Source organism: Anomaloglossus baeobatrachus, unplaced genomic scaffold, assembly GCF_048569485.1.
Source record: "Anomaloglossus baeobatrachus isolate aAnoBae1 unplaced genomic scaffold, aAnoBae1.hap1 Scaffold_542, whole genome shotgun sequence".
NCBI classification, from domain to species: Eukaryota; Metazoa; Chordata; class Amphibia; order Anura; family Aromobatidae; genus Anomaloglossus; species Anomaloglossus baeobatrachus.
The window spans coordinates 81,990-94,926 of NW_027444798.1; the positions used below are offsets into that span (position 1 = coordinate 81,990).

At 47.1% G+C, this 12,937-nt stretch overlaps 8 non-coding genes across 8 annotated transcripts; all 8 read right to left on the reverse strand.

Annotated features, from left to right (window-relative positions):
* Positions 1 to 3,270: 3,270 nt before the first annotated feature.
* Positions 3,271 to 3,461, reverse strand: LOC142283477 (U2 spliceosomal RNA). Its single transcript, XR_012745113.1, has one exon. It is a non-coding gene; the product is annotated as a U2 spliceosomal RNA (small nuclear RNA).
* A 1,117-nt stretch (positions 3,462 to 4,578) lies between these two features.
* Positions 4,579 to 4,769, reverse strand: LOC142283478 (U2 spliceosomal RNA). The gene has a single exon (XR_012745114.1). It is a non-coding gene; the product is annotated as a U2 spliceosomal RNA (small nuclear RNA).
* Positions 4,770 to 5,886: 1,117 nt separating this feature from the next.
* On the reverse strand, positions 5,887 to 6,077 carry LOC142283480 (U2 spliceosomal RNA). The gene has a single exon (XR_012745116.1). It is a non-coding gene; the product is annotated as a U2 spliceosomal RNA (small nuclear RNA).
* A 1,117-nt stretch (positions 6,078 to 7,194) lies between these two features.
* Positions 7,195 to 7,385, reverse strand: LOC142283481 (U2 spliceosomal RNA). Its single transcript, XR_012745117.1, has one exon. It is a non-coding gene; the product is annotated as a U2 spliceosomal RNA (small nuclear RNA).
* A 1,117-nt stretch (positions 7,386 to 8,502) lies between these two features.
* LOC142283482 (U2 spliceosomal RNA) lies at positions 8,503 to 8,693 on the reverse strand. Its single transcript, XR_012745118.1, has one exon. It is a non-coding gene; the product is annotated as a U2 spliceosomal RNA (small nuclear RNA).
* A 1,117-nt stretch (positions 8,694 to 9,810) lies between these two features.
* LOC142283483 (U2 spliceosomal RNA) lies at positions 9,811 to 10,001 on the reverse strand. The gene has a single exon (XR_012745119.1). It is a non-coding gene; the product is annotated as a U2 spliceosomal RNA (small nuclear RNA).
* Positions 10,002 to 11,118: 1,117 nt separating this feature from the next.
* Positions 11,119 to 11,309, reverse strand: LOC142283485 (U2 spliceosomal RNA). The gene has a single exon (XR_012745120.1). It is a non-coding gene; the product is annotated as a U2 spliceosomal RNA (small nuclear RNA).
* A 1,117-nt stretch (positions 11,310 to 12,426) lies between these two features.
* On the reverse strand, positions 12,427 to 12,617 carry LOC142283486 (U2 spliceosomal RNA). Its single transcript, XR_012745121.1, has one exon. It is a non-coding gene; the product is annotated as a U2 spliceosomal RNA (small nuclear RNA).
* Between the last annotated feature and the right edge of the window lie 320 nt (positions 12,618 to 12,937).

Here is a 12,937-nt window from a genome sequence, read left to right on the forward strand (position 1 = left end):
CTAACATTTCAGTTCTCTCATTTTTATCAGGTGACCCATAAAAATTTAAAAACTGCCATCTTTTACCATGTATAAAAGCTTTAACCAATAAAATGCGACCTGGTAAAATTTCCTGGATAAAATCAATTAAAACATCCCCTTTAAAAAGTATAGCGACCCCTGCTGATCCTATGGCATTAGACCCTGACCAGACGGATGGCCCATGTTTCCACTCTTCCTTATATTTTTGATAAGACATCTTATTTGGGATGTTACACTCCTGTAAAAAGAACACTGATGCAGTAAGGCATGTTAAAAAATTTAAAAGGGCGGTTCTTCTTATTTTAGTTTTTATGCCTCTTACATTAAGAGAAATACCTTTCAGCTCTGCCATCATAAAAAAAGGTTAGTGGGTTAGTAAGAGCAAGAAGTTTACCTATCCGAGGAGCCCGATCAGACCACCGAATTTGCGCTCTCGCTCTCAATCGATCCGACCGTAATGAGCGACTCCGTGGAGGAGGAAAGACTACCACTTGGAAAAGAACCCGACACTACATCGGCGTAGCTCGGAGGGCTGACAGGCACCACGCGCTGGGTCTCCATTGGCTGATCGTTTAGGTCTGTATCAGGTGGGTCCCCTTGAGGCTCCGCCACACCCCCCTGACCTAAGGAAGGTCGTCTTACAGTGGGGGGTTGTGCACATGGCAGAGCCTCTGAGTCCCCGGAGGCAGCAAGGTCCCGAACCCCACCCGAAGGGACAGGGTCCAGGACCCCAGGAGGGGGCCCAGCGTCCACAACCCCTTCCGGAGACGTGTCCATCTGTTCCCCACAAACTGCCCCCACAGAACTATCTTTCTTCTTTTTTCGGGAAACCACTGACCAGTCACCACCCTCGGTATTAGGAGACCCAGACTGCGTGTGGGACTCGGTGTCGACCTTTTGTCGCTCCCTCTTGGTCTTACCGACGGTACCTTTTTGATCTTTCTCAGCCCTCCTTTTGCCTTCCCTGTGGTCATGTAGCCAGCTCTTGTGGTCAGATTTTTTACCCGTCACAGCCTCGGAGGAGCCACCGTCAGGTGGCACACTCTCGCCACCTCCTGAGGCTCCGGGTTGTTGTTCCTCCTCCTGATGGGTGGTCCGATCTGATGGCTCCTGTCCGGATGTGTTGGGCTTTCCCCTCTGCTCCTCCTCCCGGAACCTGTGAGGACATGAAAAATAAAAATGACCAGGGGTCTGACAAAAACTGCATTTCTTTTCCTTTTTACAATCTTTTGTTTCATGATCCTGAGCAGCACAATTCCTACATGTTGACTTACAATGCTCTTTAGCATGGCCATATTTTCCACAGATCCTACAATAAGCGGGCATACCAGAAAAATAAAAATCCCCATTTGTTTGTCCTATCTTGAACCGGGCGGGTGGGAGCTGCACCCCACCCGGTACGTAAGGATTCCTTACACATTTGACTAAAAATTTCCATTTAGATGTCCATATATTAAATTCATTTAAAATCTTACCAATACACTTAACACTCTTGAAATAAATAGCTAAAAAGGACATGATTTCAGGAGCAGTAACAAAAGGTGAGAATATTTTTACAACAACCATTTTTACCTCATCCAGGACGTGCTCGATAACCTGGATCCCATTTAACACTGGATCATCTTCAACCTGTCTTACCCTGTTCAATACATCTCTGAAAATCCCTTCTCCTGTGAACGTAACATCATAGTCTCCACGTCTGGGGTAGTCCTGGATGGACAAAATTTCTTCCTTCCTCACATGGAGAAGTTTCTCGAGCACGTCCTGGACTACATACCCCAAATTCCTAGAATCGGAACCACCATCCGTAAAGTGGACCCGGACGGTATTTTTCAGCCTCGCAAAGGGAGGCACGAGGTTGGGGTCAACCTCCATGGAAAAACGCAACAAATGCAAATTGCCGCCACTTGCAACCTGCGCACCCAGAGTTCTGTACAGAGAACACCTGAGCGCTGGTGGGGATCGCAACCCGTTACCCTGGGACTAATCCCTCTCCCCAAAAGCAGCAGGCAGGTGAAGCCCACCGAAGTGGACGATCCTGCCAGGCCAAGGAGAGGGGTACCCGAGTGCCCGTCAACTAGGATCTCCTGCCTGAAAAGCACTTGATCCTAGCCAAAAGGCCGAGAAGCGATAACCAGAATTGGTTTGGGCCTCGAGTGGCACCCTGGCCTATGCCGGACACATCTTAGGGAGAGAGAGCGAGAGGGAGACAAACCCACGCCTACACAAGACATTTTGTCACCCAAGCCAACCCTTGAAAAGGCTGCTTTGCAGAGCAAAAACAAGAAGAATGGTGCGTTTTGCAGCCGCCGCCCACTGCAATGAATCTGAATAACTCCTCCTTTAGGGCGCAAGCAACTCCCCTCCCCCTTGCAGTCTTTCCAATTCACGATACAAAAAGACGGACAGGACAGGTTGCCTGACTTTCCGTCACTGCCACCCTTTGCCATCCTTACCCGTAGAAAGCCCTTTCATCATCCCCAAACCCTAATCTTTTCCCTTTCCTTCCCAGCCCCCAAACCCTGCCCTCTGTACCTTTCTCACCACCCGCTTCCCTTCTCCTGTCATCCCCCTACCACCCGGGAAAAAAAGAGATTGCCCCCTCCTTCCACTAGCCCACCCTCCCACCCAAAGAACAACTTCTTCTGCGCAGCTTGTTTTCTAGGCAGCAGCGCTATTGTGATGTCATCGGGGGGCATTGTGACAAGCCGCCAGTGTTCCGTCTCTTCATGTTGTGCACTGTTCAAACCGAAAATACATCAACAGGCAGGCTACAGAAAAGCTTACTAACAAAGGTTAGAGAGGGGCTTTCTCAGAGGGCTTTTTACAGTTTGTCTATTCCCAATTAGCCGGTTTAGTATACTTAATGAAAGTACTAATTCTTTCATAGGCCGCCCATTCTTAGTATTTGACGTTCAGGTAACAACAGGTAACTTTATTTGGAGTGGAAGCAGAGAGATAACACCAGATGCCAATTGTAGATCCTCTCACACCTGTGGTCACTGCAGCATCTGACTCCACTTTGTCCAAAAGGGATCTATTCCATTCAATTACACATGATCTAGATTAGACTGACAACAAGATACTGCACGGGACATAGCAGAGTTGGTGAAGTTGAGTGGTGATGAGTTTGCTATTTGGATGAATAAAGCAAGTAAAAAGTGTGTTAGATAAAAATTCATTTCAATTCGCTAATCGGGCTAATATGAATCAGGTGAATCGAGTTCTGCTTTTGGAAACTGGGTTAAGAAGGGGTGCACCGTTCCTGGAGGTACTGCAATACCAGGTCAATGCGTGGAGTGGACAGAGCAAGCTCTTTTTCCATCTCCCTGTTCTAAAAATCCATTTAATATATGGTCCCCAGATAGGGGACGTATCAGATATTAAACTGATAAGAACAGATACTACACTTGATCTTAGCCAAAAGGCCGAGAAGCGATAACCAGAATTGGTTTGGGCCTCGAGTGGCACCCTGGCCTATGCCGGACACATCTTAGGGAGAGAGAGCGAGAGGGAGACAAACCCACGCCTACACAAGACATTTTGTCACCCAAGCCAACCCTTGAAAAGGCTGCTTTGCAGAGCAAAAACAAGAAGAATGGTGCGTTTTGCAGCCGCCGCCCACTGCAATGAATCTGAATAACTCCTCCTTTAGGGCGCAAGCAACTCCCCTCCCCCTTGCAGTCTTTCCAATTCACGATACAAAAAGACGGACAGGACAGGTTGCCTGACTTTCCGTCACTGCCACCCTTTGCCATCCTTACCCGTAGAAAGCCCTTTCATCATCCCCAAACCCTAATCTTTTCCCTTTCCTTCCCAGCCCCCAAACCCTGCCCTCTGTACCTTTCTCACCACCCGCTTCCCTTCTCCTGTCATCCCCCTACCACCCGGGAAAAAAAGAGATTGCCCCCTCCTTCCACTAGCCCACCCTCCCACCCAAAGAACAACTTCTTCTGCGCAGCTTGTTTTCTAGGCAGCAGCGCTATTGTGATGTCATCGGGGGGCATTGTGACAAGCCGCCAGTGTTCCGTCTCTTCATGTTGTGCACTGTTCAAACCGAAAATACATCAACAGGCAGGCTACAGAAAAGCTTACTAACAAAGGTTAGAGAGGGGCTTTCTCAGAGGGCTTTTTACAGTTTGTCTATTCCCAATTAGCCGGTTTAGTATACTTAATGAAAGTACTAATTCTTTCATAGGCCGCCCATTCTTAGTATTTGACGTTCAGGTAACAACAGGTAACTTTATTTGGAGTGGAAGCAGAGAGATAACACCAGATGCCAATTGTAGATCCTCTCACACCTGTGGTCACTGCAGCATCTGACTCCACTTTGTCCAAAAGGGATCTATTCCATTCAATTACACATGATCTAGATTAGACTGACAACAAGATACTGCACGGGACATAGCAGAGTTGGTGAAGTTGAGTGGTGATGAGTTTGCTATTTGGATGAATAAAGCAAGTAAAAAGTGTGTTAGATAAAAATTCATTTCAATTCGCTAATCGGGCTAATATGAATCAGGTGAATCGAGTTCTGCTTTTGGAAACTGGGTTAAGAAGGGGTGCACCGTTCCTGGAGGTACTGCAATACCAGGTCAATGCGTGGAGTGGACAGAGCAAGCTCTTTTTCCATCTCCCTGTTCTAAAAATCCATTTAATATATGGTCCCCAGATAGGGGACGTATCAGATATTAAACTGATAAGAACAGATACTACACTTGATCTTAGCCAAAAGGCCGAGAAGCGATAACCAGAATTGGTTTGGGCCTCGAGTGGCACCCTGGCCTATGCCGGACACATCTTAGGGAGAGAGAGCGAGAGGGAGACAAACCCACGCCTACACAAGACATTTTGTCACCCAAGCCAACCCTTGAAAAGGCTGCTTTGCAGAGCAAAAACAAGAAGAATGGTGCGTTTTGCAGCCGCCGCCCACTGCAATGAATCTGAATAACTCCTCCTTTAGGGCGCAAGCAACTCCCCTCCCCCTTGCAGTCTTTCCAATTCACGATACAAAAAGACGGACAGGACAGGTTGCCTGACTTTCCGTCACTGCCACCCTTTGCCATCCTTACCCGTAGAAAGCCCTTTCATCATCCCCAAACCCTAATCTTTTCCCTTTCCTTCCCAGCCCCCAAACCCTGCCCTCTGTACCTTTCTCACCACCCGCTTCCCTTCTCCTGTCATCCCCCTACCACCCGGGAAAAAAAGAGATTGCCCCCTCCTTCCACTAGCCCACCCTCCCACCCAAAGAACAACTTCTTCTGCGCAGCTTGTTTTCTAGGCAGCAGCGCTATTGTGATGTCATCGGGGGGCATTGTGACAAGCCGCCAGTGTTCCGTCTCTTCATGTTGTGCACTGTTCAAACCGAAAATACATCAACAGGCAGGCTACAGAAAAGCTTACTAACAAAGGTTAGAGGGGGGCTTTCTCAGAGGGCTTTTTACAGTTTGTCTATTCCCAATTAGCCGGTTTAGTATACTTAATGAAAGTACTAATTCTTTCATAGGCCGCCCATTCTTAGTATTTGACGTTCAGGTAACAACAGGTAACTTTATTTGGAGTGGAAGCAGAGAGATAACACCAGATGCCAATTGTAGATCCTCTCACACCTGTGGTCACTGCAGCATCTGACTCCACTTTGTCCAAAAGGGATCTATTCCATTCAATTACACATGATCTAGATTAGACTGACAACAAGATACTGCACGGGACATAGCAGAGTTGGTGAAGTTGAGTGGTGATGAGTTTGCTATTTGGATGAATAAAGCAAGTAAAAAGTGTGTTAGATAAAAATTCATTTCAATTCGCTAATCGGGCTAATATGAATCAGGTGAATCGAGTTCTGCTTTTGGAAACTGGGTTAAGAAGGGGTGCACCGTTCCTGGAGGTACTGCAATACCAGGTCAATGCGTGGAGTGGACAGAGCAAGCTCTTTTTCCATCTCCCTGTTCTAAAAATCCATTTAATATATGGTCCCCAGATAGGGGACGTATCAGATATTAAACTGATAAGAACAGATACTACACTTGATCTTAGCCAAAAGGCCGAGAAGCGATAACCAGAATTGGTTTGGGCCTCGAGTGGCACCCTGGCCTATGCCGGACACATCTTAGGGAGAGAGAGCGAGAGGGAGACAAACCCACGCCTACACAAGACATTTTGTCACCCAAGCCAACCCTTGAAAAGGCTGCTTTGCAGAGCAAAAACAAGAAGAATGGTGCGTTTTGCAGCCGCCGCCCACTGCAATGAATCTGAATAACTCCTCCTTTAGGGCGCAAGCAACTCCCCTCCCCCTTGCAGTCTTTCCAATTCACGATACAAAAAGACGGACAGGACAGGTTGCCTTACTTTCCGTCACTGCCACCCTTTGCCATCCTTACCCGTAGAAAGCCCTTTCATCATCCCCAAACCCTAATCTTTTCCCTTTCCTTCCCAGCCCCCAAACCCTGCCCTCTGTACCTTTCTCACCACCCGCTTCCCTTCTCCTGTCATCCCCCTACCACCCGGGAAAAAAAGAGATTGCCCCCTCCTTCCACTAGCCCACCCTCCCACCCAAAGAACAACTTCTTCTGCGCAGCTTGTTTTCTAGGCAGCAGCGCTATTGTGATGTCATCGGGGGGCATTGTGACAAGCCGCCAGTGTTCCGTCTCTTCATGTTGTGCACTGTTCAAACCGAAAATACATCAACAGGCAGGCTACAGAAAAGCTTACTAACAAAGGTTAGAGAGGGGCTTTCTCAGAGGGCTTTTTACAGTTTGTCTATTCCCAATTAGCCGGTTTAGTATACTTAATGAAAGTACTAATTCTTTCATAGGCCGCCCATTCTTAGTATTTGACGTTCAGGTAACAACAGGTAACTTTATTTGGAGTGGAAGCAGAGAGATAACACCAGATGCCAATTGTAGATCCTCTCACACCTGTGGTCACTGCAGCATCTGACTCCACTTTGTCCAAAAGGGATCTATTCCATTCAATTACACATGATCTAGATTAGACTGACAACAAGATACTGCACGGGACATAGCAGAGTTGGTGAAGTTGAGTGGTGATGAGTTTGCTATTTGGATGAATAAAGCAAGTAAAAAGTGTGTTAGATAAAAATTCATTTCAATTCGCTAATCGGGCTAATATGAATCAGGTGAATCGAGTTCTGCTTTTGGAAACTGGGTTAAGAAGGGGTGCACCGTTCCTGGAGGTACTGCAATACCAGGTCAATGCGTGGAGTGGACAGAGCAAGCTCTTTTTCCATCTCCCTGTTCTAAAAATCCATTTAATATATGGTCCCCAGATAGGGGACGTATCAGATATTAAACTGATAAGAACAGATACTACACTTGATCTTAGCCAAAAGGCCGAGAAGCGATAACCAGAATTGGTTTGGGCCTCGAGTGGCACCCTGGCCTATGCCGGACACATCTTAGGGAGAGAGAGCGAGAGGGAGACAAACCCACGCCTACACAAGACATTTTGTCACCCAAGCCAACCCTTGAAAAGGCTGCTTTGCAGAGCAAAAACAAGAAGAATGGTGCGTTTTGCAGCCGCCGCCCACTGCAATGAATCTGAATAACTCCTCCTTTAGGGCGCAAGCAACTCCCCTCCCCCTTGCAGTCTTTCCAATTCACGATACAAAAAGACGGACAGGACAGGTTGCCTGACTTTCCGTCACTGCCACCCTTTGCCATCCTTACCCGTAGAAAGCCCTTTCATCATCCCCAAACCCTAATCTTTTCCCTTTCCTTCCCAGCCCCCAAACCCTGCCCTCTGTACCTTTCTCACCACCCGCTTCCCTTCTCCTGTCATCCCCCTACCACCCGGGAAAAAAAGAGATTGCCCCCTCCTTCCACTAGCCCACCCTCCCACCCAAAGAACAACTTCTTCTGCGCAGCTTGTTTTCTAGGCAGCAGCGCTATTGTGATGTCATCGGGGGGCATTGTGACAAGCCGCCAGTGTTCCGTCTCTTCATGTTGTGCACTGTTCAAACCGAAAATACATCAACAGGCAGGCTACAGAAAAGCTTACTAACAAAGGTTAGAGAGGGGCTTTCTCAGAGGGCTTTTTACAGTTTGTCTATTCCCAATTAGCCGGTTTAGTATACTTAATGAAAGTACTAATTCTTTCATAGGCCGCCCATTCTTAGTATTTGACGTTCAGGTAACAACAGGTAACTTTATTTGGAGTGGAAGCAGAGAGATAACACCAGATGCCAATTGTAGATCCTCTCACACCTGTGGTCACTGCAGCATCTGACTCCACTTTGTCCAAAAGGGATCTATTCCATTCAATTACACATGATCTAGATTAGACTGACAACAAGATACTGCACGGGACATAGCAGAGTTGGTGAAGTTGAGTGGTGATGAGTTTGCTATTTGGATGAATAAAGCAAGTAAAAAGTGTGTTAGATAAAAATTCATTTCAATTCGCTAATCGGGCTAATATGAATCAGGTGAATCGAGTTCTGCTTTTGGAAACTGGGTTAAGAAGGGGTGCACCGTTCCTGGAGGTACTGCAATACCAGGTCAATGCGTGGAGTGGACAGAGCAAGCTCTTTTTCCATCTCCCTGTTCTAAAAATCCATTTAATATATGGTCCCCAGATAGGGGACGTATCAGATATTAAACTGATAAGAACAGATACTACACTTGATCTTAGCCAAAAGGCCGAGAAGCGATAACCAGAATTGGTTTGGGCCTCGAGTGGCACCCTGGCCTATGCCGGACACATCTTAGGGAGAGAGAGCGAGAGGGAGACAAACCCACGCCTACACAAGACATTTTGTCACCCAAGCCAACCCTTGAAAAGGCTGCTTTGCAGAGCAAAAACAAGAAGAATGGTGCGTTTTGCAGCCGCCGCCCACTGCAATGAATCTGAATAACTCCTCCTTTAGGGCGCAAGCAACTCCCCTCCCCCTTGCAGTCTTTCCAATTCACGATACAAAAAGACGGACAGGACAGGTTGCCTGACTTTCCGTCACTGCCACCCTTTGCCATCCTTACCCGTAGAAAGCCCTTTCATCATCCCCAAACCCTAATCTTTTCCCTTTCCTTCCCAGCCCCCAAACCCTGCCCTCTGTACCTTTCTCACCACCCGCTTCCCTTCTCCTGTCATCCCCCTACCACCCGGGAAAAAAAGAGATTGCCCCCTCCTTCCACTAGCCCACCCTCCCACCCAAAGAACAACTTCTTCTGCGCAGCTTGTTTTCTAGGCAGCAGCGCTATTGTGATGTCATCGGGGGGCATTGTGACAAGCCGCCAGTGTTCCGTCTCTTCATGTTGTGCACTGTTCAAACCGAAAATACATCAACAGGCAGGCTACAGAAAAGCTTACTAACAAAGGTTAGAGAGGGGCTTTCTCAGAGGGCTTTTTACAGTTTGTCTATTCCCAATTAGCCGGTTTAGTATACTTAATGAAAGTACTAATTCTTTCATAGGCCGCCCATTCTTAGTATTTGACGTTCAGGTAACAACAGGTAACTTTATTTGGAGTGGAAGCAGAGAGATAACACCAGATGCCAATTGTAGATCCTCTCACACCTGTGGTCACTGCAGCATCTGACTCCACTTTGTCCAAAAGGGATCTATTCCATTCAATTACACATAATCTAGATTAGACTGACAACAAGATACTGCACGGGACATAGCAGAGTTGGTGAAGTTGAGTGGTGATGAGTTTGCTATTTGGATGAATAAAGCAAGTAAAAAGTGTGTTAGATAAAAATTCATTTCAATTCGCTAATCGGGCTAATATGAATCAGGTGAATCGAGTTCTGCTTTTGGAAACTGGGTTAAGAAGGGGTGCACCGTTCCTGGAGGTACTGCAATACCAGGTCAATGCGTGGAGTGGACAGAGCAAGCTCTTTTTCCATCTCCCTGTTCTAAAAATCCATTTAATATATGGTCCCCAGATAGGGGACGTATCAGATATTAAACTGATAAGAACAGATACTACACTTGATCTTAGCCAAAAGGCCGAGAAGCGATAACCAGAATTGGTTTGGGCCTCGAGTGGCACCCTGGCCTATGCCGGACACATCTTAGGGAGAGAGAGCGAGAGGGAGACAAACCCACGCCTACACAAGACATTTTGTCACCCAAGCCAACCCTTGAAAAGGCTGCTTTGCAGAGCAAAAACAAGAAGAATGGTGCGTTTTGCAGCCGCCGCCCACTGCAATGAATCTGAATAACTCCTCCTTTAGGGCGCAAGCAACTCCCCTCCCCCTTGCAGTCTTTCCAATTCACGATACAAAAAGACGGACAGGACAGGTTGCCTGACTTTCCGTCACTGCCACCCTTTGCCATCCTTACCCGTAGAAAGCCCTTTCATCATCCCCAAACCCTAATCTTTTCCCTTTCCTTCCCAGCCCCCAAACCCTGCCCTCTGTACCTTTCTCACCACCCGCTTCCCTTCTCCTGTCATCCCCCTACCACCCGGGAAAAAAAGAGATTGCCCCCTCCTTCCACTAGCCCACCCTCCCACCCAAAGAACAACTTCTTCTGCGCAGCTTGTTTTCTAGGCAGCAGCGCTATTGTGATGTCATCGGGGGGCATTGTGACAAGCCGCCAGTGTTCCGTCTCTTCATGTTGTGCACTGTTCAAACCGAAAATACATCAACAGGCAGGCTACAGAAAAGCTTACTAACAAAGGTTAGAGAGGGGCTTTCTCAGAGGGCTTTTTACAGTTTGTCTATTCCCAATTAGCCGGTTTAGTATACTTAATGAAAGTACTAATTCTTTCATAGGCCGCCCATTCTTAGTATTTGACGTTCAGGTAACAACAGGTAACTTTATTTGGAGTGGAAGCAGAGAGATAACACCAGATGCCAATTGTAGATCCTCTCACACCTGTGGTCACTGCAGCATCTGACTCCACTTTGTCCAAAAGGGATCTATTCCATTCAATTACACATGATCTAGATTAGACTGACAACAAGATACTGCACGGGACATAGCAGAGTTGGTGAAGTTGAGTGGTGATGAGTTTGCTATTTGGATGAATAAAGCAAGTAAAAAGTGTGTTAGATAAAAATTCATTTCAATTCGCTAATCGGGCTAATATGAATCAGGTGAATCGAGTTCTGCTTTTGGAAACTGGGTTAAGAAGGGGTGCACCGTTCCTGGAGGTACTGCAATACCAGGTCAATGCGTGGAGTGGACAGAGCAAGCTCTTTTTCCATCTCCCTGTTCTAAAAATCCATTTAATATATGGTCCCCAGATAGGGGACGTATCAGATATTAAACTGATAAGAACAGATACTACACTTGATCTTAGCCAAAAGGCCGAGAAGCGATAACCAGAATTGGTTTGGGCCTCGAGTGGCACCCTGGCCTATGCCGGACACATCTTAGGGAGAGAGAGCGAGAGGGAGACAAACCCACGCCTACACAAGACATTTTGTCACCCAAGCCAACCCTTGAAAAGGCTGCTTTGCAGAGCAAAAACAAGAAGAATGGTGCGTTTTGCAGCCGCCGCCCACTGCAATGAATCTGAATAACTCCTCCTTTAGGGCGCAAGCAACTCCCCTCCCCCTTGCAGTCTTTCCAATTCACGATACAAAAAGACGGACAGGACAGGTTGCCTGACTTTCCGTCACTGCCACCCTTTGCCATCCTTACCCGTAGAAAGCCCTTTCATCATCCCCAAACCCTAATCTTTTCCCTTTCCTTCCCAGCCCCCAAACCCTGCCCTCTGTACCTTTCTCACCACCCACTTCCCTTCTCCTGTCATCCCCCTACCACCCGGGAAAAAAAGAGATTGCCCCCTCCTTCCACTAGCCCACCCTCCCACCCAAAGAACAACTTCTTCTGCGCAGCTTGTTTTCTAGGCAGCAGCGCTATTGTGATGTCATCGGGGGGCATTGTGACAAGCCGCCAGTGTTCCGTCTCTTCATGTTGTGCACTGTTCAAACCGAAAATACATCAACAGGCAGGCTACAGAAAAGCTTACTAACAAAGGTTAGAGAGGGGCTTTCTCAGAGGGCTTTTTACAGTTTGTCTATTCCCAATTAGCCGGTTTAGTATACTTAATGAAAGTACTAATTCTTTCATAGGCCGCCCATTCTTAGTATTTGACGTTCAGGTAACAACAGGTAACTTTATTTGGAGTGGAAGCAGAGAGATAACACCAGATGCCAATTGTAGATCCTCTCACACCTGTGGTCACTGCAGCATCTGACTCCACTTTGTCCAAAAGGGATCTATTCCATTCAATTACACATGATCTAGATTAGACTGACAACAAGATACTGCACGGGACATAGCAGAGTTGGTGAAGTTGAGTGGTGATGAGTTTGCTATTTGGATGAATAAAGCAAGTAAAAAGTGTGTTAGATAAAAATTCATTTCAATTCGCTAATCGGGCTAATATGAATCAGGTGAATCGAGTTCTGCTTTTGGAAACTGGGTTAAGAAGGGGTGCACCGTTCCTGGAGGTACTGCAATACCAGGTCAATGCGTGGAGTGGACAGAGCAAGCTCTTTTTCCATCTCCCTGTTCTAAAAATCCATTTAATATATGGTCCCCAGATAGGGGACGTATCAGATATTAAACTGATAAGAACAGATACTACACTTGATCTTAGCCAAAAGGCCGAGAAGCGATAACCAGAATTGGTTTGGGCCTCGAGTGGCACCCTGGCCTATGCCGGACACATCTTAGGGAGAGAGAGCGAGAGGGAGACAAACCCACGCCTACACAAGACATTTTGTCACCCAAGCCAACCCTTGAAAAGGCTGCTTTGCAGAGCAAAAACAAGAAGAATGGTGCGTTTTGCAGCCGCCGCCCACTGCAATGAATCTGAATAACTCCTCCTTTAGGGCGCAAGCAACTCCCCTCCCCCTTGCAGTCTTTCCAATTCACGATACAAAAAGACGGACAGGACAGGTTGCCTGACTTTCCGTCACTGCCACCCTTTGCCATCC